At 40.4% G+C, this 27,969-nt stretch overlaps 1 long non-coding RNA gene across 1 annotated transcript in view; it reads right to left on the reverse strand.

Annotated features, from left to right (window-relative positions):
- Positions 1-11,973: 11,973 nt before the first annotated feature.
- The window catches only part of LOC120513602, a 67,025-nt gene continuing 51,029 nt past the window's right edge, over positions 11,974-27,969 (reverse strand). The window contains exons 2-4 of the long non-coding RNA XR_005630302.1: positions 26,343-26,598; positions 15,438-15,753; positions 11,974-12,764 (exon numbers count right to left, since the gene is read on the reverse strand). This is a non-coding gene — a long non-coding RNA (uncharacterized LOC120513602). The remainder of the gene's footprint in view (positions 12,765-15,437; positions 15,754-26,342; positions 26,599-27,969) is intronic.

The following is a 27,969-nucleotide window of genomic DNA, read 5'->3' on the forward strand; positions in this document are numbered from 1 at the left end:
GAGCGATTTGGCACTGGATTACGCTGCCCTGGGAAGTGGTGGAATCACCATCTCTGGTGAACCACCCCTGAAGGTGTTAAGAAAAGACTGGGCGTGGCACTTGGTGCCAGGTGTGGTTGACAAGGTGGTCAGAGTCGGACAATCGTCTCGAAGGTCCTTCCCAACCCAATTTGTTCTGTGATTTCACAGTAAATAGGGAAAGTACTTTATTCTCAAAAGGCTGTAAAGGTCATTAGGGAGCTTTGCAAAAGCCTTTGGTATGGTTTGTTGTGCCAGACAGCAGGAGCCCAAGCAGCATGTGGATTGCTGCAGTACAGCAGGCAAGGGGAAGCAGGATTTCCATGGATAATTGCATTTTCATTCTGTAAGTCAAGAGGATATTCATATATCCCAATTTTAACAAGCAGGCACTTCAGAGACCTTATTTCCATCATTACGCAATGTGGATTGATGCCTCTGTTTAAGGACTGGATTGCCTCCTATCGCAGGAGTGGGGCTGCTGAGCGCGAGGGGAGCAGGCAGCAGGTAAGGTCGCTGGGGAAACCAGATTGCTTGTTTCCCAGGATTGCTCTTTGCATGCATCCTACTACACTTGCTGGGGATCGTCCATTCCTCACAATGTCCTTGCTCGCAAGGTGCACAGACTCCTGCTTCAGCTTATCATGCCTAATGCTGAATAACTGAAATACACAAGAGCAAGGATTGCTTTGGCATTGAGACCCAAAGTAGCTCTTTGATGTCCTGAGAATGTAATACTATATGCACAGTGAGTGGTTAAGACACAGTAACTATGAACACCAATGCCAAATTAACTAGATTTGCTAAATCCCTTGAGTTTTGTGTGGAAGACAGTTGTATAATGGCCTGAGAAATGTGCTGATAAGTTATGCTGTATCTCCCTCTGTTGATCAAGGCTTGAATCGCATTTGACTAGAAGTCAAGAGAATGGCAGCATTCTAAGCATAGTTTTTTTTTCTACAGAGTGAATCTAAGATGATCTTTAAAACTGCCCATTTCTGTAAGTTCCTCAATAATAATCTACCATGCAGAGAATAAACAAATTAGAAAATAATTTAATGCAGTTATTAAATTGTAGTTAGTGTTGTGTGAGACCAGATGTGTCATGGTTTGAGGCTGGCACAATGCCTTCCCCTCCATGTCCACTGCTCTCACCACTGCACATGGGCCAGGACTGCTTTTGGGGTTCCTTGTTTAAGGATGCTCCACACAATTCCAAAAGCAGCAGTCTCTCAGCTTTGGGACACCAGTCCTCCCCAGATTTCACTCCCTGGGGCCAAGGGGCCTCATGAACAGAGATCTTCCTCTCCACAGAGACAGACGGCATCCCACACCCTCCTCGGCCGTCTCTGTTCACGCCACTGCTTCACTCTTGGCTCCAAGGCATTGCCTCCCCCTAAATACAGTCTCTGGGTCACAGGAAAAAACATGGGTCTGTCCATGGCCATACAAGAAAGGGTCCAGCTCAAGGCCACTCCATCATCTCTTCCCACCTAGGATTCTTCTCACCTCTTCGGACATTTCTCATGTGCATCAACTTTCATTACAACTTTCATTACACTTGCCCATTTTCTCCTGCTTCATCTCCCTCTCCTCATTCTGATTCAGGAGGATCAGTATTTGTAAGGTTTCCATTACTCTACAAAGGGATTAAAATCTTTGCCTCTGTCTGCCCAGAACTCCCACAGCTGCCGGGCACCTTCTCTTGCCGCATCCCCCACTTCTGGCCGTGCTTCCAGTCCATGATATCGAATTTCAAGGCAGCACAGGCACTGGCTCTCTTTCCCAGGGGTAGGGGGGGGCCCGATGCTTCTCAGGGCTCCTCCACCCTTCCATCTTGCAAGGCCTTCACCCCCCTCCTCTGCCCAAGGCTCCGGCCTCCCTCACCCGGCCGCAGGGCTTCCCCTCCCCAGCCAGCCCCAGCTCTGACCTCCTTCACGGGCCAGAACCAAGAGAGTGTTCTGCTGGCAGTTCTCTGATTTTAACCCCCTGGGCTCCCAGAGGCATCCATACCTTCAGTGGCCAAACCAGATGCCAATATTCAAATCCAAACACTGATTGGTTTGACCACAACCTCCCAAAAAACTCACTTCCTTCTTAACCTATGACAAGATGGTAGGTTCTCTTGTGGCAGGAAAAATGCATAAAGTTTTGACAGAAAACAGCAGACAAGAAGGGCTGCAATTACTAATCCTTTCATTACTGCAGAATGCATTGTTATGTGTCAAAACAACATAAGGTTTTTCACTGCAGTATCTACTTCCTCTCTTGCAAAATCCTCTCATGTCTCTGGCTCTAATCCAAGGGTCTGAAACACCTTTTGAACAAACACAGCTGTTCTCATTACTTGGTGACTCCTCCATCTGATCCCATTGAACCTTCGCTTGGGTTAACCTGTAAGAGCAGCGTCTTTTCAACCTGACGTTTGTCAGCATGTCAGCATGTCGTTTTATGCTTCTTCAGAAAAAAAGCCCCACAATCTCTGTTTAAAATGCATTTCTTCACCTAAAAATGTTCTTTTTCTTTTCTGAAGACTTTTATACCCCATTCACGAAGGCATGGGAAGATGCCCTGCAGAGATCTTAGAAGACACTAAAATTAAGCTAGAGTTTGCTTTTACAGTTTGCAAGCCAAAAGACAAGAAATGGAAGAAAAATTTATTTAAATTACCTTTGCCTGTTCTGTTTCAGGAACTCAGCGCAGCGCATAAGTAGCATTGTAACAGAAAAATTGTCTTTGTGACACTCTTATCTTTGGCTTAAGGAAAATCTTCAAGATACTGTCTTCTTCAAATCTTCAAGATACTACGTTTGAAGTAGGCTTGAATCCCCTCTAATGCTTTCAGCCTTTCCTTGTGAAATGAACATCAGTTTTTATTCTAGTGTGTTTTGTCTCAAGTACTTTAGGTCAAGTGTTACTTTACAGCAAGACAGAAACTTCTCCTGAACTCAAGAGCTGAACATACAAAGAAACAGGAAAGAGCAGAGGTGGCTGACAATGGTTGCTAATATTTTGTGTCTTATGAACAGCAGGGCTGTTCAGTGCTGCTCACTGATAAACCTTGCCCCTCTGGGAGTTAAATTTATTTTTCACAAGACTTCTAAAGTGTCTTTGTCAACCAACATATATGATATTTCAGTCCTGGTTTTCAACAGGCATTTGGTACTGCACAGTCCTCTTCTCCAAAATATTTCAGGAGTTGTTGGCCCAAATAAATTTTTTAAATCCTGGAAACTAGTGTAATAGAATGATAAGAGGTATTTATAACTGACAGCATCTGAAGATGCCCAAATCTTCATTATCTCAATTATTTTAATGTCTAATTTTTTATTAGAAGGCTCATACTGGAAAGTAAATCTATGAAATGATGTTGTGCATTCACTATAGTATTTAGCACACTCATGTCCCATAGGTTGCAAAAAGGAATTATGTTCCACTGATTAATGTGCGTTGAAGTCTTTACAGGCTTGACTGGCCAGAAGAACTCCCTCCTGTATGAGGTAATGAATAAGAAATGTAATATTTATCAGCCAAGTCAAACATCATGGAACTTACCTGTGGCCTTAGCAAAAATGTAAAAATAAAAGAATAATGCCTGATGTGTATAGGAGCAATGAAACAAACGTTGTAGGACACACTGGGTGCAGTTTGTTGCTAACCTCATCGTTACCTGAAGTAGACTTTAGATAGAGAATGCTCTGTTCACTAATTTCTCAAAGTCATGTGTATGCACACAGTGGGACATTCATCCCAGTAAGTGTCTCTGAGAAGGTCTGCTGAAGCAAAATAAATACCACTTCTGTCAGGTTCCACCTAGAATAAGCATGTTGACAGAAACCACCCATAACATTCCCATGTTATGAAATTATATTTTTTAATAAGAATTTGAATTAGTGTAAACACTGTGAAACATTTTCAGTCTAAGGACATGAGTCCATTAAGAAAGATTTATATCTCCTTTTGCAGTGCAGACTGATAGACAGTTGTGAAGAGGAGCAGCCTGAATCTTGTGTGTTAATGGGTGCTCCATTTGTTAAGTAAATCCTGATACATGGAGTGTCATATTTTTACCTCTCAGTCAGGTGTCCCTTTGGCACAGTCCTGCTGACCACGTAGGTCCCTTGAGGCTAAGTTTCTTGCACATCAAGTGATTCCATGATATTGAAGCCCACCTGCACCTGTGCAAGTACTCGGTTCCTCCACACCACAGGTAAAGCTGGTGCTCAGCTGATAAACACAGACTCCAGGTGCACTGCAGTGCCACAGCCACTGGAGTCTTGTGCAGCGTGGCTTTGTTTGCACCAAACTGCTGTTCACATGATAATCCCGTTGGATTCAGGGGTAAAAGCTGCTGCTTCTGTGGAAGTCAGTAGGAGCTCTACCACCCTTCTCAAGCCCAGCAGCACTCACACAACAAGACTGTTCATGTCAGTATGTTTGTGTGTATCAACATAGCTGTGCCTGATTGACCCTCCTTTGTTTTCAACTTTGGCTGAATGAATGAATGAATGCAAAATGCTTAAATTGAGCATGCATACCAGATGTTTACTCAAGCACCAAAGGTTCCAGAAAAATGTCCCAATTTGAACCCCCCTGATGCAGTTTCATTCTCTTTCCTAAGGTCCTGTTGCCGGTCACCAGAGAGAGATCAACACTTCCCTCTTGGCTGTCCCCCTTGAGGAAGGTGTAGGCTGCCATGGTGTCACCCCTGAGCCTTCTCCTCTCCGGGTGAACAAACCTAGTGACCTCAGCCTCTCCTCCTAAGTCTTTTAATTCCTCAGCCACTGGCCTAAGCACAGGATGACTCACATGGGTCTCACAAGTCCTTTAACCCCTGTTTATCCTCTCAGGCTGTGTGTCCACTAATGCAAGGTCACTGACCTCAGTGGATGTATCCCTGACCTGTAATGAAGTAGCAAGTAGAGGAGCAATCCCAAAATCCCTCAGCAGTGACTGGCTCTGTGGTGTTCCACACTGAGAGCATACACTGGTATCATCCAATTGAATCTCTCATGTAAGCATGAGGACTACTTCTCATTGAATTAACAACACCCAGCAACTTCTCACATTTCCTGAATTCCCCCCTGATCCTACTGCCCAGACACTAAAAGGTGCCTTACAGAAGTGCCACAGAATGAGGGCTGACTGCTCAGTGAAAGGAAAGGAGTGTCACTATTAAAATGGGGCATTTTGATTTTGATGACGTCAATCTGCAATTGCTGACCCGCTTCTTCTTGCTAGTGTATTTCAGAAATAGCTAATCATGTTCTGAACAATGGACAGCAATCTGTGATATGCCGTGGATTATGAGCTGAGAAACTAGGAAGCCAATGCTACATACTGGTCTCAGTGGCTTGTACATAGCTGATTTTAACATATCTACTAGGCAAGGTCCTCCCCACAGAAAAAAACCTCAAGAAGTTCACTGTGAGTGTGGAAGATTTGAATGACTTGTGGGGAAAGAGGAGGCAGCAGCCCCCATGTTCCCTGCTCCCATGGTGCAGGCACTGCTGGCCCATGTCTCACCAGGGCTGTGGGCCAGGAGTTCACCTGCAGCATTTGGCAAAGGCACTCGCTGGGGACAGGACTGCCCACAGGAGCCAGACGTCCCTCCCCTGGGAATATGAATCAAGCAACACAATACATTTTTTGTTTAAGGTCTGCAATTGCTGACCCGCTTCTTCTTGCTAGTGTATTTCAGAAATAGCTAATCATGTTCTGAACAATGGACAGCAATCTGTGATATGCCGTGGATTATGAGCTGAGAAACTAGGAAGCCAATGCTACATACTGGTCTCAGTGGCTTGTACGTAGCTGATTTTAACATATCTACTATGTTAAAATCAAGCATAGGTCCTCCCCACAGAAAAAAACCTCAAGAAGTTCACTGTGAGAGTGGAAGATTTGAATGACTTGTGGGGAAAGAGGAGGCAGCAGCCCCCATGTTCCCTGCTCCCATGGTGCAGGCACTGCTGGCCCATGTCTCACCAGGGCTGTGGGCCAGGAGTTCACCTGCAGCATTTGGCAAAGGCACTCGCTGGGGACAGGACTGCCCACAGGAGCCAGACGTCCCTCCCCTGGGAATATGAATCAAGCAACACAATACATTTTTTGTTTAAGGTACGATGCCATTGATACAGACATTCCTGTGTCTATATCCCCTGGCAGTGAAGCAGGGGTCTTTTTCAATTGTAATTGTTCTAATTACAAAAAAACCAAAAACAAAACTCCCAAACCAAAAACAAACAAAAAAACTCCTCAGAGATCATCATAGCACAGATCTCTTGATCAGTCTCACAATGATCTAACTCTATATGTGAAAGTACTCCTGCACTCTGTAATACTATAATTACAATAATTACTAGTGTGCTGAGTGGACATCATTGATGTTTTAATGGAAAATGAAATTAAGGAGTCAGTTTGTTATCCTCCTAAGAAAGCAATTCTGGAAGAAAACACTGAATTACAATAAGTCTGACCCTTTTGACTAAGTTTGTGGCTCTAAATGCTCTTCTGAAAAAAATCACAAAACCTAAAACAATAAGCTAATAATTTTAAGCTTTATCACTGCACCAGGTGGTAAAGTACTGTGAAGATAAATGGTTTCTGTCAGAATTAATGCTGAATCAAATAGCAGTTTATGTGTGTCCGTACCACACCAAGCCATTAATGCATGCCTGCTTTAGAAAAGTGCTCAATAGTTCAGAGTGGAATTTCATCACAAAGCTCAATTTCCATGCAACTCCAGGAAAAAAGAAGTTTTGAGTATGTTTTTCAAAATAAACCAAGTGAGCAAGTTTTCAAAATAAGCCAAGGACCAAAAAGCCAGATTTGCAAATTAATAGAAGCTCAGGTACGTCATATGGTGAGGTCTCAAGACAGGCTTCTGACACATTGGTCTTAAAATCTCAGCCACAGATTTTAAAATTTCTAAGGTTCTCAACTCTCTTGACAGTTTACTGTTAGTGTATTCTTGTTTTTTCTTGCTGTGGTTAATCTAAAATCATAGAAATTATTCTATATGATTTTTTTTTTTTTACCAGAATGACAGAGTGGTTGTGGTTGGAAGCACCCCTGGAAATTACCTACTTCAGTTCTCTGCTCAAAAGAGGGTCAACCAGGTTGTCCAAGCCTATTTCCACTCAGTTGTTTTTTTTATATTTCCTAGAATGAAGACTCTCGTGCTGAATTACCTTTACAGTGCAAAAAATAGTAATTGTGTTTAACTAGAATTTCCTTTATTTTGCTTTGTGTGCATTGTCTCTTGTCTTTTTACTGGGCACTGATGGGCAGTGTCTGGCTCTTTATCTATACCTCTATCTAACCAGCTATATCTGTAAATATTTTATTTGTTTCTTGTAAAGTCACACAGAGCAGCAAAAGGCAAGTTATGGCACTTTTTTCTATCAAACATTGCCTTATCCCAGCTGGCTTTTTCCATTTGAGCATTCAATATAACAGTTGCAGAGTATTGTATTGGTATTAGTATTTCTATTTTATTGGTATTTCTTTGTATTTCTATTTTATTCCATTCCTTGTTCATCTAACTTTTGGAAATCCAGATTGGCAGGTCCTTTCAGGCCTTTAAACAAGTCACTGCTTTTTGCATGGTTGTACTTAGACACACACATCCAATAGGTCCTTGGTGAATATTCAGAATATACATCTGTCCTGTCATGTTAAGACACACATGGATAAGACAAATCTGTGGCAATGGGGACTAAAGAGAGAGAAAATTCCTGTGAATCCCACTTGCATGTGCTTCACTCAACAAAATAAGGAGAAAATATCTGACTTTCTGCAGAATTGTACAACTAGGAACATTTCAGGCATTATATTTGTCCATGGCTCACATTTGTGTCTTTGTGGACCTGTACAGAAGCACCAAGAACATGACAAGAGCTTAGAAGATAAGAAGTAAGGTTACTTTCAACTACCAAGGCTTAGAATTGCATTTTTGAAGATTGTCATGGACATATGAAGGGAAATTTTCAGCACAACAGAGAAGATAAATTTCATAGATATGCCAGTCCTTTCTTGCATCTCCCCATGGTATTCCCTTTCAAAGAAGAAACAGTTCACTCATTGTGAGCTACTTTAGCCCACATCTGACACTGTTCAATGTTCTTAACTAAAAATAGTTCTGAATCAGGGTTACCTCTACTTTTCAGAGTACTTCAGTAGCCCAGGCTGTAGTGCCAGCCTTAGAGTTTACCTATTCAGTTGGAAAAAAGGGCAACAAGGAAACAGACAGCTGCCCATAAACGAAGCCTGCTCTTCATTCATGCCTTCCCCTTCCCTAAGGCAGCTGCCAGTCTTTACCAATATATTGGTGACCAGCATAGTCACTAAGACATCAGCACCTTCTATTCCTAACAACTGTGAACAAATCACGTTGCTTTCACAACCTTAATCTGACTCCACCTTCTAAAACAAAAATTAAGTACCCAGATTCACTCTTTCTATCTTCCCAAAGACCTAACCCTAAGTCTCACCATGTCCTTAACCAGAGAGATACAAACCAGTGGTATTTGCTAATATCAGCACTGAATGCTGCCAGGGAAATCAGCTGCACAGCTTGTTAGCATCCTCTCCTTGCAGCAGTTACTTCACGTCCCCTTGAGGTCCAGAACAATCTTCTCATTCAAGTAACCCTCATGAAGGAAGTTTAACCCCAGAGCACCAAGTACAAGGTTGTATGAGCAGCAGGAGGGTTGAAATCAGATGGCACCAGCCCTGGCCTCAGCAGGGCTCGCTGTTTGACCACAAGCAGGAGGGGAATTAACCACACTCTGATACTCCTGGCACAGGCATGCAAAGGGCTTGTGTGGCCCAGGTGTGGGGGAAGGGGGGAGGGAGCCCTCAGCACGCCTGGCAGTGCCAGCCACTGAACCAAAACACACCCAACTCAACCACGAGCTGCTGTTTTTCCTGGGCACTGGAAGTACAATTCTGGCTTTGCCTCCAAAGCTGTCACCCAGCGCCACCGCTGCACTGTCAGGGGAAGACACTGCAATTTACAGCACAACTACAGAGAAGCTTGAGAAGATGTGTCATCTGCTCTGTGTTGCTCACAGCAAGACACCGTCCAGGACTTATCTGTGCTTTAGTCTCTGCCACTCTCTTCCCGTCAGTGTCTTCTGGGATGTGCAAGCAGCAGAGAGCTCCCAGATGAATAAACCCGACTAGCTGGAAGATCCAGCTTAGCTGAGGTGGTCCAGCCTTGCAGAAAGAGCTTGCAGGGTGCTGCAGTAGTCATTCAGTATGTCTATTCCTCATTTGACCACCCTTTGTGCCTTCCTGCAATTTCCATACTCCTTGCTGAAATCCAAAAATACCCCCAAAACACCTAAAGCACTATAAAACAAAGGTGAAATGCCTTTCATATCTAAGTTTTCAGATTGGATTTTTCTTTCACAAATGAAGTTCTGTATGGATCTCTGAGACACCAAAGAGTCAAATCTTTAGAGCTTTAGATTCAGCACAGTGTGTAAAGAACATTTTATTAGAGAGACATTTGACGATGCGCACGTGTCAGTCTGGCAGAGACACATGCACACAAACACTACATTGGAATTCAAGGTAACTTGGATTAGGACAGCTGCTCCTTACACAGAGAGCATTCACTTGATTGTCACTAGAACTACTAACATCTGTCCTGTTCTCTGGAATTATAATTAACATCCTCAAATTAGCTGTCCTCCGGTTCTGTGTGGGTGTTTGGGGAAAACAGGAAAGAAGCAGCATTCATGTGCTTAAAATAGTTAGAACCAGAGACTAACAGAGAAAATAGCTTCTCATATCATTAACTAAGCACATGAATAGCGTGTGAGAATTAAAACACAGAGACACATGCACACATAATACATGACATCATACCGCATCATATTGCTCCATTGTTTTCACTGTTTCTGAGATTTCGAGCTGAGGCTAGGCTGTGTGGGCTTTTTGGGAAGTGTAGGGATACCATCTAGTGTTGTCATTTGGAAAAAGCACATTGTGTCCCAGCCCCTTAAACTTTTATCCCACCATGGTAGGACAGGACGAAAGGTGACTGAAAAAGTTGCTGAAATTGTAGCTACGTCCTTCATCAGGATAAAGTGTAAAGTAAACAAGCTGGATGACAACAAATGAAGCATATCAGAGCCCATCTTTCCAAGAAATTAGGTACAATGCTGTAACAATTTTAGTGTCCATGTTTCAGTAAATCAGACAGCTGGGCAGCTTTGCTTTCTTAAGCTTTACATTACTGTCCCATCTGGCCATGCTGAGGGGTTTGTCTTAAGGATAAGAGTTTTCTCACCACTTCTGTTATCCAAAAGAAATTAAGTTTGTTTTCATAATTTCTGAAATTGGAGGGTTAGAATGACATCTGAATGCATATTTCACAGCTAAATCTGACATGAGCAGTGTATTTCCTATGTTTCTTTTTGGACAGAGCAACCACCATTGGAGCAAGAGAGAGGCCTTTTCCCAGCTTCAGTCCCCCTTACAGCGTGTAAGTCTGGCAATATCACTGCTGTCCACTACAGTGGCTGAGAAAGTGCCACCAGAGGGGCAGCTCTGCAGCTCCATTTCTTCATCAACACAGAGTCCTGGGAGTCTAGGTGGAAGTCTTCTCTTCTGTTAGGAAGAGAAGTGAAACAAAGCAGAGAGCCTTCTGCTCCTGCGGCACTTCTGGGTGGAGGCAGCTTATTCCAGCATCTCTCCACAGCCTGGGAACATGCTGTGCAGTTAGATTTCTTAGGCATCTCTGTCCCAAGCAATCCAAGCCCTCAGATTCCCCAGATATATACAATTAGCTCCTGTGTAATTCCACGAATTCTTTATCACAGAGCTGTAATTTTTTGGGGTTTTTTTCATGTAGAACTCAGCAGAATCAAACTTAAGAGGAAAATGGTCATCAAGCCTATGATTTACACCGTTAAAATCTCACTTACCAAGGTTTACTTGGCCCATTATTCTCAAAATATACAAAAACATAGTTATTTAATATTTGCTGGGTTTTTCCTAAATATGAGCATTGCTTTTCTGAAATTTCATTCACCATATTTCAGCAGACTGCAGTAAATTTCAGGCCTTATGATGACAGATTTTCATCTACTGTGAAAGTTGTTACCTTTCATTTTCAAATTCCTCGTGTTGTAAAATGCTAGGTGTGATTACAGGCGCATGTGTGTTAGTTAAGGACAAACAAGGGGGGTTTTGCATTCGTGCAGATGGACTGCAACCATCCCTATACTGCTGAAAAACTGAACAATATGATCAGTAGTGTAGGTACACGTGTTTCTTGTCTTTTAACTTGATACCAAAATTTTATGAGATTCATCAAGAAAAACTCCTAGTCTGAAATTTGCAGGGAGTAAAAACACTATATTACTAGGCAGAGATGTCGTCAGTTCTACTCACATCAGATTTTGGTGGGCAATTAACTTCTTTCATCGTGATTTAATATTTGTTCTAAACACATAAGAAAATCAGTTTTACAGCTAAAAGGAGTTCCTATCTCCAATGGACTAATGGCACCATTACACATATTAATCTAAGTATTTAAATGTTTGTTTATCCTCACTATAACTAATACCTGTCTCAAATACAAGGTTCAACAGGTAAATGGAAATTCAGAGCTGTCAAGGACTGATTAAGGTATGCAAGGTATATTCTGGCAAGGTTTGTGTCTGAGTCTTTTTTTACCTAGCACATGTAGTCTCTCTAGGCAGTGACTGAAATTCAGCATTTTCAACATAGTTGCTGTTGGAAAACAAAGTATCAATCAAACACCACCTGTGAAAATACCTTTTCTGAGTACCACATTATTTTCTACTATATTTGAGAGAAGTGTATGTTGCATTGAAGGTGGCACTTGTTTAACCAGCTTGGTGAGCTGTAGGAGGCAGGGCCACCACACTGCATGTGCCAGGGGGAGACTTGTGACTCCTGGAGCCCAGAGCAAACCTGGGCTGTTCTTCTGCTGGATTTAACAAGCAGCACAGGCAGAAATCCATTCCATAGCCCAATGCCGTGTTTATTTGAACAATCTATGTTCTGGAACACTTTGTAATTAAACAGGCTGATCACACAGACAGATCTCAAAGACTGCACACAGGCCTGTGTCTAATTCATTTTGCTATAAGATGTCTTCATAGCTTTGTTGTCTCTCTCCTACTTTGCTAATAAACAAAATATAATTATAAAACTACAGATTTACTTTCTTTTTGCTCCCTGGTATTCCCTGTAGTATGAAAAAGACCACCAAAACTTTAAGGTATTTTTTGTGTTGTTTTGGTAAAACAGTTTTTAAGATGTGCCTGTATTGCTTCCACTTCTAGTGTTTCAAGAATTCTATTTATGACCGCTCACTTCCTTAGGCCTTTAAGTGAGATGAAGAATCTGGAGACACGAGACAGCACGTAAACATTTTGATCCTTGTTTTTCTGCAGCAGAGCGGGAAATCCCCATGAATAATGAGGAAGGAAGTCTAGGGGTTTCCCTGAAGATCAACAGACCGCCTGAGCATCTTCTGAAGTACTGTGCAGCAGGAACACTGCTAATTGACCTGGGAATAGTACAGCTGGGACTGGTTTCGTGGATAGGCTTAAGCTACACTTTTGGAAATTAATAGCAACTAACACAGAGCTCTTCAAGTAAGATGGTTTCTCTTTTCTTGCTGTGCACCACATCCAAGGAAAAAAGCACCACAGATAATACTGAAGTGTCTTTCAGTTTTGCATGTGACAAGCAAGTGGCTGGAACAGAGCAGGACAAAACAGTTAAATAATTTATTACTTCACTAGAAAAAGAAGTAGCTCAGGGTGAAAAGCTATTCACAAATCATGCACTAATGCATCAAAACTTGTCTAAGAACAGAGCACAGAAAGATTTTTAAAACTTCACTGCAGTTTGCTTTTTGGCATGCTTGGGTTTTTTTGGTAGTTTTTGTTGTTGTTGTTGTTGTTGTTTTGGTTTGTTTTGGTTTGTTTGTTTGTTTGTTTTTCTGGGTTTTTTTGTGGGTTGTTGTGATTTTTTTGTTTGGTTGTTTTTTGTAGGTTTTTTTTGGTGGTGGTGGTTCGGTTTTGGTTTGGTTTGGCTTGGTTTGGTTTTGTTTGGTTGTTTGGTTGGTTGGTTGGTTTTTTTTAATTTTCTTTTTAAATGGGACTTAATTTAAGCAGAAGAGGGGAAAAAGAACCATAGCATGCATAGTAGAAATATGCAAAATGTTTGGTTTTAGAAAGAACCCAAAGTTAGTTCTTGGCTTCCTTTGCAGAAAGTAGTTCTGTTTCAGTCAGAGTTTATTTAATTTCTATTCCTTGTTCAGTCAGAAGTTCTTCCCGTTCAGTCAGCATAACAAAAGAGAATTAATCACCCACTCCTAACCTGGAATAACTTTTCAGATTATTACTGAAATTTTTTTGTCACACCCGAACACAGGGATCCGTGTCCTGAAGAGGTGACAACTGCTTTTGCTGTGTGTCCCTGACTTCAAGTGCCATGAGTGTGCTACAGGTTCTGAATGTACTTCAGGTTTCCACTGAAGTGTGGAAATCAGCCTCCACCACAGATCTGTCCTTCTGCATTTCAAACAAACATCATCTTTTCCCTTGCTGAGCAGGTTAAATGTTGCTGCATAAGGGAGGGAATTTTGTTGCCTCATGTTGCTGCCAGGCAGGCAGTATCTTGTTAGGTAAGTAAAAAGTTATGATATCAATATGTTATAAACAAGCTGGCATTGAAAGCAAAAACAGATGAGAAAATAGAGTGTGGTGTCAAACAAAAGACTGTTTGTTATATGGCTATTTGAGGATTTGTGCAAGTAAATAAGGCCATCATCAAAACAATGCAATGGGTGAAAGAGTGCAATGAGCTTTACCCAGCTTTGGATCAAAGGCAGAGGACACAACATTTCAGTAGTAAGCAGAGGAATATTATAATAGCATATTTTTCTAGTACCTCCACCACTTAAATGAAAATGCTGCCTCAAAACAGCTCTAGTGGAAAATAAAGAGTACCTGTCTGGCCCATAACAACATGCACATGTACAGCAGCACATGTTCCAGTGAGGTTTGAGCGCAGCTTCTGAATGAGGATCCCCCAGTAAAGCAGATAGACCCCATTTATGGACTTAGGTGGAGTGAGAAATGCATGGTAAAGAGCTCACTTCTCATTGAGGTTGGTCTTGGACAGCTCAGAGCTGCAAACTCTGGTTGCTTAATAAATTTCAGGTTAAAATGTACAAGGAACTTGCAGCCTGGGTTCTAGAGACAGGACATAGTATGTAAGTGGCCTCTAGTTCCCACTTTATCTACCAAAATAATTCTTCTCAACCTATCACCAACTTCCAACTGCAAAGTCTTCCTCCTTTGGCTGGGGGAATTGGTCACTGAAAATTAGGAGACTATAAGGCAGAATCAATAGCAAAATTGGGGAATGGAGGCCAAAGAGATTCCAGAATATAGAATGTTTCATGTTTATTGAACTTTTAAGTCAGGCTTTCTTGTTAACTCTGTAAAACCTAGTGCTTCAGAATACAACAGAAAGGGTAAAATTTTACAATTTTTAGATTAACACAAGAAAAAACAGTCAGTGGTTACTAATATAGGACACTGCAGGTAACTTTCCCGTATTTCATAATCTCATTTGTTGTTCTACCCTCCTAAAATGTCTTTAATGCACTATTTCTTCTATGTTATTTTCTCTTGAGTGTCTGTGTGTCTGAAGTTATCTTGAGGGAAATAATCTGTATGTTACAAGACTCTAGTTATTGTGGTACTAGCACCTAAATTAGTGACAAGATTTTAAACCTACTAAAATGTACTCTGTCATCTGTCACACCAACTAACACAGCATTAATAGAAATACTATGTTACCCTGAGTCTTAGAATTTCACATATACATTATGGGGACATATGCTCAATATTTTTGAACTGAGTGACTGATCTCACCATTATCCTTTTTATACTCTTCAAATCCTTCTTGTAGGCACCTTTCATAGTTGTTATTCACAAGAACTGTCTTCCACAAAAATCCACTGTCATGTAGCAAGCAACCCACAATAAGGCACTTCCATAGTTACCAGGCTGTATAATAACTTCTCTGTGACCCATTTGCTCTCTCACACAGCCTTTCAGATCCTGCTTTACAGGGAATTTTCTCCATGATTTCAAGGCATGTACATCCATATGTGCAGAAATATCTTGATGTGGTGATGTTGTTGAGCTTCCTCAAAGTGGAGGAACTCAGGGCTCGGGGTGCTGTTATCTTATGCTATGCACTGGGAATTTACAAACTAACCGCAACAGACTCTGATTCATCTTTCTATTGCTGAATTTCACATTCCTCTCACAGACACCTGAAAAGAACATTCTTAATCATAAAGCAAACTGATTTCCACTCAGAAATAGGAAACTTAACTCTTTACTCACCTTCACATTAACTGTGTTGACTTGGTTTTGCTCCTCACACTTTGATTGCACTTTGCTGAACATCTTTGCTTCCTTTCTCCACTTTTATGCAGTGCACTTGGGGCTGTCTCTGCTCATCTTTCTGGACGTTTCATGTCTTGTGCCATTCTTAACTGCAAGCTCTACCCATGCTCTGTCCAATGCAGAAATGAGCAAGTTGGAGATGGCTTTTTACTAAGGGAGACTGGTGCTTTGGGAAAGCTGATGTAAAGCCTGGAGAAACAGTTCATTTGGAGCAAAGGAGAGATATGTTCTGCTGTGGAAACTGGTCAGACACCTAGGAAGAAGTGACAGGAAGAAAAGACAGGAAAAGGATTTCATGAACTCTTGAATTTGGAATGTCTAATGAAAAGAAAGGTTTTAAGGTTGTGAGGAGGTCAAGTGATCCAAACCCAAGTCAGAGATATTCATGATGCTAGCAGCAGAAAGACTTCCTCTATTTAACAGAAATGCAAGGGCCTGGGGTGAGGACCCTTGAAAGAGAATCTTATAGGACCATGACCAAAGATAGGTTAAAGAGCACTCAGTGAATAAAGCTGAATGGCTGTAAGAAGGATTTCACCAAAGGCTGGAAATTTTTTCATTGAAGTTTTGCTTTGGTTATTGACAGGAGCATCAGACACTCTGCTTGTAGCAGGCAACTACCCATATAAATACATATGCCCTGTAGGAAATCCACCCTGGTTGGGCTTTTTTCAAAATTAGTAGGATTTTCATGTTCCTACCTGCAGCTAATTTTTAGAAACATTAGAAATTTTGATTTCAGCAAAACTTATCATCTGCAGGGCATGTTGAGAAAAGCACCTCTATTGGTAGGAATATAATTTCACTATGAAGGAAATCCTCCAAAAGAAATGGGACATAGTATGTTGTACATAAAAGTGAGTATACTATAACTACCATAAAATGTCCTCTATTGTCCTTCTAAACACAAGGTATCTCCGGGAGCTCTGCATCAGCTGGCAATTTATACAGGCTTTCAACTGCTACCAATAAAATCCTAAATGGTAGGTTGAATCACTTTAGTAACAACAGAAGACTCATGTAATCACGCCATTTATACAAATACCTTTTCTGTTTATTATCTCCTTCCTTGTAAGGAGAGTTTGGCATCAAATCTCATTTACCTCCTTTCAGCAATACATGCGATGTCTGTAACTTGTGTTCTAAAGTTTTCCACTTTGAGAAAACCTACAGAAGGAAAGTATATCCTCCATGAATGTTATTTCTGAGTGGAATAAGGAGTAATAAAAATGTCAGTCTGGTGGAGGTGTGGAAAAAAGGACCCCACCAATATATGTCAGCTGTTTGGGGCAGTCCAGATGTTGAGTAGTTCTCATTAATCTTTGAGACTGTCGACAGCAAGGCCAGTTTTGATGAAACACCATGACTTACTGCAATATTTATTGAACCTACATCAAACATATCTGCACACTCATATCAGCACACAAACAGGTTTTCTAATTCTTCTGAGGCATTGTACTATTTCATTTCCTACAATGAATTCTATGTAGTGGTGAAAGCTTCTCTCCTGACTTCACTCAGTACTAGAAAGAGAATGTAGGAAACTATACAGAATAGGAATGAACTCTGTGATTTGTAATTTAGAATTAATTGCATAGCAATAAAATATGACAAGATCAGACACTGTTGTTTATACACTTATCCAAGGTCTTTATTTTCTAGAGCTGCCATTTAACTTATAATTTGAAATCACTCTAAAATCTAGAATAGCTTGTAAACCAGTTCATGCCAAATTCCTCCCCAGTGTATGTGATGCAGGTGATTAACATTGGCACAAGATTTCCAAATGGTCGATAAGATTGCAAAAGTGAGTCTTATATATGTTAGGAAGAACAATAAACATCTAAGCCTCTGCAAATATTGGTGTACATTTTGACTATATCAGTCTCTGTAATCAGGGGTTGAGTTACATTTTCTAATGTTACTGAGGAAGACTAACAGAGCACCTTTTTTTTTTCTGTGTATGCCTTGGGAGTTTTATGGACAGTCCCTATCAAATTTAAGAACGAATCAATATCCTGTAAATAACTGTTCTGTCCTCTGTAATGGAATCCCAGTTACACAGTGTCCTGGGTTAAACAGAGTTCATTTGCATTCTCCTGGGCAATGCTTCATGCAAATTTTTGCCTTTTTCCAGATCACCATCTTTTAAGTTTCACTTCCCTAATTGCTGGGTTTAGAATTAAACACTGCCCAAATGAAAATTAAAGGGTAGTCTGTTGTTTTTACGTCATCTGAGAAGAATTTCACCAACTGTACCTAACTTTGTTATTACCAGTATTTTACTGGCTGTAACTCTCTTCTTCATGTAATTCTCTTTAACCAAAGACTTTGGATGTCACCCAGATGTTCACATAAATTATATTTTACTTTACTTGAGACTGACCTCATTGGTGTCCTGTAGCCATAAAAAGATTTATAACCCTGAATATCTAATCATATTTTCTAGAAGTGACTTGCGTTTTTATTGCTGTCGAAAAAGTGGCCGTCAAGATAAAGGTTGTGTGGAGAAAAAGCTTCTTCTGGGGTGCAGAACACAAAGAAAAGCAGTTACTACTTCAAGCTACAACACACTTTACTACACTGGGTAGATTATTGATCTTGTTCACACGGTAAGAGGCTCCTACTTAATCAATGTGGCACAGTGGTCATTTAAATGCCGCGGGCTTGGTTGCTTTTGTCTAAATGTCTGCATAGCTGCAGTCCACACCACTGCAACACTGCTGTGGTCATCAGACCCTTCACAGGTCTCATCCCTCATCCCTCTCATCCCCTACCCCTGCTAGTGAGCCTGTGTGCTGGGGTGGGGGATGAGAGGTGGCATGCACACATTCTGCAGTAAAACAGCAACTCGACTGCTGTTCCTAAATGATCCTTTTAAATACAAAAAGAGGATGCTAAGGATGTCAGTTCAAGTTTAGCCTGCAGACTCTGTAAATCATTCTTCAAATATAATACGTGCTTTCCATGTGTTCCAGATGCTTCCTAGAATTTGGATTTTCCCTAAATTATTATTAGAAGGCCTCCTGTGGGATTAAAAATCTTTGGAAAGGTTATGAGACCTTTATTTTTCTAAGTAAACTCACAAACCACAGTTCTCCTACACGTTGTTCAGCTTCACAAGCTTGCTGAACTAGTCACCAGTTATTAGTTTTATGGAGTTATTTTGTGCCACTTTTTTTTATTCTTCCAGGAAAAGAAGAGTTTTCTCAAGGGTACTCCTGTTGCTTCAACAAGCCCATCAGGCAAATACATCCCAAATGTGTCAGTGACAGCATTCTCTTAAAGCTCTTTTGTGAAATAGTTTTGCAAAAGGTTGGAGATACCATATAGTGACAACTTCACTCTGGGCATAACAGGAGATTGAAAAAGACCCAGATTTTTAATTCTTAATCACATTTTAACATTTTGTTAATGTTTTCTGTCACAGCAATACAACATAATGACAGGACACTGATTATAGCAGGATATAAATACAAAAAAATTGCTGAGAGCCATCTTGAGAAAGCATAACAAGAAATCTACATCACTTTGGGAAAACACATTTGCTTTAGTCTGTTGTGTGTCACTGGGGCACTAACAGAGGTCATAACAATGGACACCTTTCCCATCAGATAGTGTATATTGCTGAGAGCCATCTTGAGAAAGCATATCAAGAAATCTACATCACTTTGGGAAAACATGGTAGTTGTCACTGGGGCACTAACAGAGGTCATAACAATGGACACCTTTCCCATCAGATAGTGTAAGATAAGATACACCTTGACAGCTACTGAAGAGTATCACACAGTGGCACACATCTGCACATCAGTTCAGGAATTAGACCATCATTCAAGAGTGTAGGTTTCTAAATCTTAATTTTTTCAGCTCATAAGCAGAGTCCCCTTCTATCAATCAGTAGCACTTCTGGAAAGTGACGCTTGTCTCTGAAGCCAAACTAGAGAGGACTGTGTACACTCACAAGACCTCCACACATAACAGTAAGCCAGTAGGATAAATTAGGGAAAAAAAGTCATTAGTAGACATTTCCTATGCAATAACGAACTTTCTTATCATTTTATTTCCAAACTGCTGCTTTTTCATAGTGTCTGATAATCAGAGAGAGCTCTTCTCCTCTCAGGATACACAAACCACAGGATTCCGATGACTCACACCGAAAGAGCTTTCAAACACCCGGAGGACGGAAGGGCACGCTGTTTCTGCATTAAAGCATCCTGCCAAAGCCCCAGACTAAGCATACATTAATATATTTGGACGAAGTTTTAGCAACAATGGTAAGTTCACCTCACTGTAACTGTTCCGGTGAGACAATCATGCCCATTTTATGAACTGTCTGATTGCATCCTGTTTGACACTTCCTTTCTGACAATCACAGCTAAAGCAAAAACACTTGTGAAACTGTTGTTTGCACAGAAAGGTGCAATGTTGACTTTTTGATGCAAGGATATAATAGCTCTCTTCACTGATGGTCAGCAAATAAGGTGTTTGGGCTGAAATCTTGACAGTTCTTTGGACAGGACCTGTAATGCGTTATATCTTTATTTTACTTTCATCTCAATAAGCTCCTTACTGATCAAGCTCTTGATCTAACATCAGCAGGATAGTGCAAATTACAGTGAAGTTCTATCTTCTTAGAAATGTAAAAATAAATCCTTCAGCTGAGGCAGCACCTCTCCTCCAAAGGAGGAATACTGAGCTCAATCTGCTGCAGAATATACGAATCCTTATGGAAAACTTCAGAGGAAAGGGGTCTGAAAGGGGAGACCAAATATACTCAGGTTGAAAGTGCAGTCTGATGCTGTTGCTGTCAGTAAAACTATTTGTCCTTTTCACAGAGCTTCTCTGGAGATATGCCAAGGCATTCACCTGCTGTTTAACACCTAGCTAACACTGCAGGGGAATAATGAAGCCTGTTCAGCCACAAGTTTCTCAGAGCAAAGACTGAATACCTCTAAATAACCTCCTTAGCTGAACTTACATAGTTTCTCAGACCATGGCTTAGACTGTGATGGAAAAGAAAATAGAGCAAGTCAGCATGAATGGTTTGCAAATCAATAAATTTCAGATTGTGATGAGCACCAGGGGCCAGTGAAAGACCTGCATTCTTAAATTCATAAACTAGGTGATGAGAGTGAGTGTCTGCCTTGAAGGAGAGGTGTGACTATGCCATGCAAAACTTTGAGATGCTAAGCTGATCTCAGAAGTGCAAAGCAAGACCACTGGACTTATACAACACCTCAAGTTTTCTTACTTGAATTTGATCCTCAGCAGCTGAAAGTGCAGAGCTTTCAGTAATTTCAAGTTAATGTATGGATGCTATAGTCCCCAGATCCCAGGTGCCAGCTCCTTACTGACTGCAGCTCCATTAGTGAGGACAGAGGTAAATGCTAGAGCAACCAGACTGCATTCCTCATATGGACAGAACTATGTAACAGGAATAGAGCATTTGGTAGCCCAAGCAAGGGGGATTGTTGAGTTGTGCAGTAGGATGATATGTATTTTTTGGGAATCTCCGTAGGAATAGAATACAAGCATTGTGAAGGTACAACAAGGACAAGAAGCAGGAGATCTTACGCTTTAGGAGAATGGTAACCACCTTTATCCACCCTATTCACAGCCCCATTTTTCTTGATGTGTGGAAAGCAGATAACAGCAGTTTCCCTACGGTGATGAGTGCACCCCACAGTTTATGCTTTTGCTGCTCTCACAGGGAGCTACTGTGCTCAGTCTCCTCCTTTTATCAGTTGTATTTGCAGCTAATGACACTGCAACTGATACAGATGGTTGTTATTAGTCTCCCAAGATTCAAGGTACAATTCAGGGCATATGGAATACCATTCATGGAAGATTTAAAGGAGTTTTCCTTTTGCAATTCTTGCCTTTGCATCTTTCCACTCCATTCAAAGCTATGATTGCTCTTTCTCCTTTATCCATTTAGGCATATTCAGGTACAATTACTATAGAAGATCTGTAGAAGGTCTTAAAGAAAATAATTTTACAAGTGCATGGTATTATTTCTAGAACACTGTGGGGTTTTATCCTGTTTGTGCTAAGCTCCCATCCAAACTATTCCCTTTATGAAAGTTTTCCTAATAAACCAAGATCATAACCTGGTTTTCATGCAGATAATGAAAAGCAGTGGTTGCAGAGAGAGCTACTACTTTTCTCTTTTCTATGTTTCATTCAGTAGTTAAAAGTCTGCATAATTCTAAATGTTTGAAGGTAGCATAAACTTAATATCAAAGCAAAAGTGGGTATTTGCATGAAATGGGAACATCAGGTCCTGGAAATGAAAAGCGTGCTAGGTGTACACTGGCAAGCATTTCAATTTTTAAAGGTCTAAATTTAAATAAGAATTTTGAAGCACAGTCCTATATGACATTTTTAAATGTTAATATGGTTTGGATTATAGTGTTCTAGACTGGTTGATAAGTATTTCTGGAAAGCACACTTCAAGCAATGGTATTCAATGTTCTTGTTAACTTGGCTGATAGAAGAGTGAGTGTGTTTATTGCACCATCAGTGTTGTGTGAGCTCCAAGGTTAGATGTGCTAGAAAGCGAGGTTAGAGCAGTTTTTGAACATCAAAGAAAAGGTCTGGAAACATTGGGTTAAGTTTTCAGTGGTGAAAAATGCAAAATTCTACACAAAAAATGGCAATCAAATAATGCAAATGTAGGTTAGGAAGTGTTGGGCAATTGTAGCTCTGCAGAAAAGCATCTGCAGGGAGGGGTTTTGAAACCAAAGAGGTCCCACTGGGACATAGGGTCAGGTGGCTAACTTGAGGCCCAGGGAAAAATTGTTTGTGCTCTGCTGATACATCTTCAAGTAATTTTTGTGCTCAATTGTAGGCATCCTGTCTTAATAAGGGTGAAATATACTTACATTTCATACGCAAATTACATGCATTACAACTGGAGATCCATAAGACAAGAAAGAGAATGAGGGTGATCATAAGACTACAAAATAAAGCTGATAAAGAAAAACTGAGACATAGCATCATCTGTTTGGGAGAGGATGAAGGGAAGGCTAGGAAAACAGTGGGAGTCACAAGTTCAGGGAACTTGCACTAAGACAGGTGTGGATGTCTCAGGTCACCCAGGGGGTCTGAAAAGTCTCTCTCACAAAGCATCATTGTAAACATGACCAGGAAATAATCCTCACTAGTAACTGTCTTGGGGAAGAAAGTGACCACAATTTGAGTCTGGGCATTCTAGACCTTCCAAAATGTCACATAGGCACTACAGAGTAGAGAAGCAGTATAAAAGTTTTTTATACTTCTGGAAGGATTGAGGGGATTAAATAAACAAAGAGGAGGTGCAAGAGTATCTTAATTTGGTCAGTCTTTGAGGCCTTGTCTCTAGACCCTCGTCCAAAATTAGGTCACCGAAAAAACATCAAAAATCAATTTCAGCAAGAAGAACTTAGTTTTAATGGAAATAAAATCAGAACAGTTCATTTTCTTAATTGGGAAAACTCTCAACAACTGATTCAGACAGTTGGAAATAGGAAGGTTGGTATTTCTTCCCCAGCCCACTGTGTCTCTGCAGGCAGATTCTCATGTCCATGGCTGGTTGTAGCCAACTCATTGACTTTTTTGAGCAGCAGTAGATTTTTCCCAGTGGTCTTTAGGAAATTTGCCCTTCTCCTCCAATCCTCTGGTGCTTGGATATCTCATCTCTCCCTAGGCAAGAGCAACCTATACTCCTTTTTTTTTTCTAGAGGGTTGAATCTAAATGCTTCACTTTTTAATGGAACACAATATATCATTGTAAATACTCAAGCAACACCAACACCATGGTGTTGCTTGAGTATTTGCAATGATATATTGTGTCCCATTAAAACACCTTCTTGATGGAAGGTGTTTTAATGTGTTCCATCACACCTTCTTGATGGAAAGAATGCCAAATTAAGGTGATGGTAAACAAGGACAAATAATTTCTGGAGTGTAAGGCCAAAAGGGATCACTCTTGATGTCTACATAGCCTCTTCAGTAACATAGATCAATAAATTTCTCTGAAGTATTTTTTTGTCTGACAAAGGTGTTTTTCTTACTCCTTTAGATACCAAATTTTTAAATTAAAACTTGCAGCTGAAAAACCTGTCCCAACGGGTTTTTTTGAAACATTGTTCCAGTGGTTAGTTAGACTTGCTGCTGAAAATCTGTGATTTATTTCTGATTTTCACTTGTCATTCTCTGGTTCCTGTGATATTTTCATCTGCCAGGCTTAAGACATAGTCAGAGGCTTGCTCACTCTATTCATGCTGACCCTCTGGGACCAGATCATCTTCTAACTTCCTCTTTGGTAAGCCAGCAGTTTTGAGTTTCCCAGTGTGGGACATGTATTTGAAGCCATTACTCATCCCTGTGGCTCTGCCACGAGCCCTGTGTATTTTACCATTATCTTTAATAACACTGCAGAAATAGTGGCATGTATTAAATAAGGGGCGGGGGGGAATTAATTTCCACTTAATACTTCCCAATACATTTCTTAGGCTGTTTTTGTACTGTCATTAGAGGGGGGGACTTGCTTACATACCACCCAGAAATATCTTCTCACTGGTTCCTATTTACTCTCCCTGAGCTACACATGCTATTGCCCTTACCTAAATATTTAGATTTGATTGCAAAATCCACAATGCAATCTCTTCACTTGGCAACTCTCCAATATTTGTCTTATGAAGAATTTAGATTCTAGCCATCTTATTTATTTTTTTTTCTTAAGTAACTGGCCAAGTGTCAAATGTATTAGATTTAAGCTTAATGGAAATGGGAAAAACATTCCAACACTTGCTTGAAAATGTATAAAACTATGATAACTTTCAATTTGCATGGTTGTATTTCTGAATTTTCATCATTTGTTTCTGGCAAGTTTTTTGCTTGCCGATCTCTACATGTATGTAGCTGTATACAAAGAGATACTCCATATTTATCCTTTTGACAGAAATAATGTTTTTTTTTTGTTTGGATTTTTTTGGGTTTTTTTTGTTTGTTTGTTTGTTTGTTTTGGTTTGGTTTGGTTTGGTTTGGTTTGGTTTTTTGAGTTTGTTTTTTTTTAACAAAAATCACACTTCAAAACAGGGCCCATATTGGTAAGTGTTGTGTTTTGATAGTGTCAAAACTTGCTAGTGACATTTTAATAAAGGCAACTGATTTTTCAGTTCGAGCAATTTTCAGTGTTTATTTAGGAAAAGTTTAGAAATCTTAAAACAACTTAAAGCAGAAGAAAACCCATGTTTATCCTTTTGACAGAAATAATGGGGTTTTTTTGTTTGGATTTTTTTGTTTTTGTTTTTTTTTGTTTGTTTGTTTGTTTTGGTTTGGTTTGGTTTGGTTTGGTTTGGTTTTTTGAGTTTGTTTTTTTTTAACAAAAATCACACTTCAAAACAGGGCCCATATTGGTAAGTGTTGTGTTTTGATAGTGTCAAAACTTGCTAGTGACATTTTAATAAAGGCAACTGATTTTTCAGTTCGAGCAATTTTCAGTGTTTATTTAGGAAAAGTTTAGAAACCTTAAAACAACTTAAAGCAGAAGAAAAATATTTTAATATCCAAAAGGCCTCAAGATTTATTAAAAAGCCAGTCAACCAAAGGAGCTTTCAAAATGTTTATTCCTGTGGGGTATTTAGAAGTTTTTTTAATTTAATTATTCTTTGAAACATTCTGTAATTGTCAGATTTCCTCGGGCACAATAATTACTGTGCCTGGCCAACACTTACATTTGAACCTCAGGCACTTTTAAAAGTGCTGTGGGCAGGTCAGAAGGACAACAAACCCCCAGATAATGCAAAACAGGAAGGAATTGTAAGACATGGCAGCAAAACAGTGACTCATGCGGATGGCAAGCCTTTGGGATGGTGTGATTCACATGCCTTATCGTGCCTGCCTGCAGAGCAGCAGGGCGGAGGGGCTCAGCCAGCTGAGCACTTCCACTTGCAAACAGGACACGTCTGCTGGCAGCAACTGCAAGTAACTCTCGGAGAAGAAAAGCTCCATTGGATGTGCAGTGCTCAGCCCTGTGAAACCTGCACCTCCACTCCCACCCTGCCTCCCTGGGGAGCCTTTCTGCACCTTGTGGAGACAGCACGCCACAGATCAGTTCTGTTCTCTCAACACCAGGTGCTGTGAAGACCACACTGGATCCTTTTCCTCTTTCTTGCCCGAAGGCTCTCTGTATAGCCCTTAACTAGCTCACATCAACCAAAGTAAACTTGACAGATATTTGTTTAATCCCCCAGGACCATCAGCCTTTCCCTTTAACATCTGCAGACAGCATTTTGCATGGGTGAACGAGAAAGTCAAGGGACAGGGTCTAGATGGGAAAATCCAAACTGCTCCCATCATTGCGTGTACTTTCTGTTATCTCCAGAATAACTGAAGGGACTTTTTTTTTATTTTCACCTTTCTTATTTCAAGCTCCTTTTTCCACCCCACAGAGACACCACAATCATCTCTAAGTCTTCTCCCATAGTCTCCCTTTCAGCAAAACAGGAGATCTTGGCTCCTTCCTGTTTCTCCTTGAGTTTTTCAGGACAGACATCAGGACTCCACAACAAAGCCAATCACTGTCAAGGAGCAGTGAAGCAGCGGGGGTTTGGTAAGACAGTTCCTGGAGCAGAGGACATATTCATGGGGTTTGCAGAGCTCAGTGCCAGGTGTGGAGTATATGCTGTTACCAGCAAGGGGCAGGGAAAACAGCATTCTCTTACAGAATGTGTTATCAAGTTCAGTGCTGATGAGGAAGTGTGTGGGTGTTAAGGGATAGCAAAATTTCCTCTTTTCACAGTTGGCCAATCCCACCAGCCTCATGAGACACAACTGCCCCATTGATTGCATATTTACCTCAGAGGACCTGCTTGGTGCAATACCGCTCAGTGCCAACACTTCTTGAAAGTTCTTCTCATCAGATCCCAAATGCTTTATCTGAAAGTTTTAAGTCCACAATACACCTAGGCAGCAAAATCTGCATTGTTGTTGTTGTCGTTGTTGTTGCTGCTGTTGTTGTTGTTGTGAATGGCAATATGATTTCTTGTGTTTTCCACTGTCTTCAGACTCTGTTTCCTTCTCCTTCTTTCAATGTTCCTGTGTCCACAGAAATCTGTGAGAATGTGTCACATTAGTATTGTCATCTGCTGGAAGTAATTTTAAAAAATTACCCAACTGGCACCTCCATGAACTATTACACTAGATACAAACAACAGGCCTAGAGACCCTGCCCTGTGTATCATTGCAAATTATTTGTCTTTTGACGCATGCTTTTTCAGCTAAAAGAAAAAATTAATCCTGAAGTAAATAAATGAAGCTCACTGTCAGAGCATTCACATCTCTACACATGCAAATAATTACTAGAAGTTAACAATGTTTGCTAAGTCACAAAAGAGCTGTCTTTCACACAATTATCTTACAAGCACTAGTCTTCTTTTTTGCCTCAAAATGCTTTGCATTAATTCAAATATTTGGATGTTGGCAATGAATGAAACATCCCCAAACTGAAAGGTTTTTTTTAGGAAGATAAAATTACTGATTCAGATGAATTCTGGAACAATAGATTAGCTCAAGACTCAGACAACACTTGCACAACTGACTTTCCAAATCTGCTTCTGGTAGAACAAGAAAATAACGTATTAAAAGGTATTAAAATTAAATTAAGCAAATATCCATAACAACAATGTGTTTCCATCACGTTAAATTTGGCTGATAACCTGACTGTATGCATGTCTTAAGAACTTCCTAATTAGTTACAAGTATTCTCAAGATACGTGTTGTCATGCAGCTTCCTTTTCCATAAATAGATGGGCCCATGGGCAATATTATGTGGTCACTTCCAACAAAATGGTCCATACATTTTGGAACACAGGTAGTTTCAGAAGCATTACAGATTAATTTGAAGTCTACTCTTGTCTCTACTGTAAGACTTAGAGAATGACCTTAATTATTCAGGTATGAAGGAAACCAAGGACAATGCCAAAACATATTCTGTTAATTCACATAGTTTATACTTAAGAGATGGGTCTACCTTCTTGTGGCTTTTTTGATTTTTTTTTTAATTTCACAAATACCCCTCAGAGCAATAGACAGAAATATACTGCATGTTTTGACAGCAAAACAAAACCAAAAGTTAGCAAAATTTATTTAAAAGCATTATCCCTGAGATGAAAACAAACATCTGTCTTTCTTGGCAATTTGCACTGAAACTTATTCTCATTACAGAAGTCTATTCAATATTAACTATTTGTAAGCACTAGAAAATCCAGGTATAAGAAACTCTTTATATAGGTGCTTGGATTAGCACAAAACCAGTACAACAGCATCAGGATCTCTGCTAATCTGTGTCAGATTTCATTCTGGACTGCACGGTGTTTCACACTGTCTCACTTGCTCTTGTGACCACACAAAGCGAGTATCTTCAAGGAATGTTTTTAAACCTGACCATTTCCAGAATGCAGCATGGCAGCCTCTGATTCAAACT

Source organism: Passer montanus, unplaced genomic scaffold, assembly GCF_014805655.1.
Source record: "Passer montanus isolate IOZ18808 unplaced genomic scaffold, ASM1480565v1 scaffold84, whole genome shotgun sequence".
Taxonomy (NCBI): Eukaryota; Metazoa; Chordata; class Aves; order Passeriformes; family Passeridae; genus Passer; species Passer montanus.